A 3,000-nucleotide genomic window follows, 5' to 3' on the forward strand; every position below is an offset into this window, starting at 1 on the left:
TATGGCTTGTACTGTGCAGTTGGGAAAAATGCAACACTACTACTTTTTCTACAGAAACCTAACACTTATTTTTATAATATGGGTGTAATGAATACATATATGGACCAAAATCACTTATCTTTTAGGTAGTATGAGAATGTGTATCAGCCACAGTCATAGTTCATGAAATTCTCTATGCAAATTCTGAATGAATATATTACGAACAGTCAAAAACATTGCTTCCTAACCTTAGCAAATCGAAGGTGAGTCTCAATCTTCAACTCCCAGAATTCTCAGCAATGGTTATGTTGGCCGTGGAATTCTGGGAGTTGAAGTGGAATTTGCTAATCTTGGAAACCTGGTCAAGAGGGTCAGCAAAAAAAAAAAAATACTGGTTATGACTTTATATATTTGCTTAGAAAGGCATGGTCATGTCTTTTTATTGATAAATGTAATTAGACAGTTTTTATTGCTGTTGTGTAACCTTTACCGTTGGTAAGACTATAAGTAGTGGTACATGTGCAATAACTTTTAAATAAAATATAAAGGGGTGGAAATGACCTAATTTTTCCATACTTCTGACATTGTATTTTGTGTATCATGGATGCAAAAATTGTCACTTTCCTTACATCAGAAAGAAGAGATACTACTTTTCTATACTGTAGCGTTGAACATACTAATAGCTCTTACCATTAAACACTACACTGCTGTGGTTCCAGCCTAAGCAGCTTTTTTTTTCTAATAGCATCCATCATATGCCTTATCTCCACTGCTCTTAATTCTGTTACTCTCAATAAGCTCTTTTCACACCTTTACAATGGGGACATTGTCCTCCTTTGGAAGTTAAGCAGGTTCCTTATCTTACTTGATATCCACATTAGAAGAGAGATGCTGCTCTGAAAGTAGAAATATTCCCAATTGACCAACATATTGCTCTGAATAAGCTGCATAATACTGTTAAAATTGAAGGGGGGGGGTGTTAAATAGTTAAATTGATGATAAATATAAGAGAAAAGACATTCCACATTCGGTTTGCAACAAATCTAAAATTGCATAGAAACGGCTACTTGAGTCACTTTCTAACACTCCAGTTCAAGAGGAATGTCCAATAGTCTCCTTCATTGGGACAGATGATCATACAAGGAGTATCTTTTCCAATTTAAATGAGAAACCAAGTCACAGTTGTTTTTTATGATGGAATGAGATCCGCGCACACAGACAATTCCAATGAATTTCAAAGCAATAGGGTTTTAAACACAATTCTTCCTGTTGCTAGGAGATGGTGCAGGTCCTGTTTTTTGCATCTGCTTTCTCTCCAAGCAACCAAATGATGAGAATGGGAAGAGATTCCATTTAGCTAATAGATTAAGCAGTAAAGACTTTTCACCTAAATCTGATGGAAGAAATTACTATAGCATGCATATTATTCACTTCATTGAAGAATGAATTGCCGCTGATTTGAAAGGATACAATTGCCTGGTCTAGGAGGTGGTACAATTATTTGAAGTAGGGAACATTTCCCTTTCAGCTGACTTCAAAATGGAGGGCTGTATTGTAGAATTCCTGCAATTCAAAATCTTGCTGGCAGAATACTGCCATTCTGCAATTGTACCAGCCGGTTACAGCAAAAAGCAAAAAAAAAAGGGGGGGGGATATGATCTTGTAAGGTTTTTGAGTGCAGCTCAGAATCTGATAAATCCAATGAACACGAGGCAACTGATAATCAGTTTTAATTCTGATCAGAAAGCAAAACTAGGTGACCTTTTATCTCCCACTTTAAACAGAGGAGGGAGAGAAAAAGCCAAAGCAAATTTTGTTCTTGAACTTCTTACAGTTTACACGGCTTGCACAGATCATCATAGGGTTAGACACATAGTTTCATATCCCATTAGTTCATGCAAACCTCATGATTTTCTCAGCGCTCTGCAAATAAAGGACTTTAGAAGGGGAAAGGGGTACATTTTCTGGCCTATACCCCAGAGCTTTGTTGGGTGCTATCTCACATTGTGTTGCTGAGAATATACATTTTAAGTTATAAGGGAGGCTATTTGGCAATTAGCCTAAAGGCTTTATCTTTGCTGTTGACACATTAAGTTACAATGGAGCTCAGCTCAGTAGGGAATCAAAAGTTGTGTTAGGTACACTCCAGTGGTGGGTTGCAGGTCGTACGCCCCAGTACGGATGTACTGGAGCCTGCCCGGAGCACCGGGTTCCAGTACGATGCTCCGGAGGGCCCAGCCACCCGCCCGCCCGTGCTCCTTACCTGTTTTTAAAGTCTTTGGTGCTTCCTCACACAGCGTGTACAGCACCTGGGCGATGCTCCACTGAGCATACTGGTAGCAACGGGATCAGGAACCCACCACTAGTACACCGTGTGTATGCTCTAATCTTTTCAATCTCTTCCCACAACCCACTTTTATTCCCTGTCTAGTTGGTAACAGCCATGTGAGCAGGTTTGAAATTCAATTTTAGGAGGGGAACTGAATATTGAGATACATTTATGTCTTGCCTCTTAACAAAGTAGTCAATAAATCTTCAATGGAGTGGCAGCTTGACTAGCTGGATTTCTGTCAATATTTGAAGTTCTCAATCCTGAGATTTACCTTATATTTTTCTCTTCCCCACTAATTTACTTAAATGTCCATTTAATAATGTTTTCTTGATTCCTCCCTGCATTCTGATTCCTTTCCTCTAAACTGTTTCTCATTCGCTTCCAAATTCCTAATGTGTTTACTGTTTTAATTTGCTACTAACACATGATGTTACTGTTCGTACAAATATATCATGATCTTGCTGCCAAAACATCTCGCATTTTGATCTCTTTGACCTGTTCACTGCCTCTGATAATGGTGAATCACAGTTGCTTCAGAGTCATTTCCTTAAGGTCTCAGGTTTCATGACAAAGCTCCTTGCTGAGGTGGGGTTTTTTTCTGCTTTCAATTTTAATTATTTAATGCTTCTATTGGTTATTATTTCTGTGACTTAGTCTTGTCTCCCTGTAGATGTCATCCCCCGTCCAAT

This window comes from Thamnophis sirtalis, unplaced genomic scaffold, assembly GCF_051295495.1.
Source record: "Thamnophis sirtalis isolate CommonGarterSnake01/CBP01778 unplaced genomic scaffold, rThaSir2_p1.2 scaffold_5, whole genome shotgun sequence".
In the NCBI taxonomy this organism is placed as follows: domain Eukaryota; kingdom Metazoa; phylum Chordata; class Lepidosauria; order Squamata; family Natricidae; genus Thamnophis; species Thamnophis sirtalis.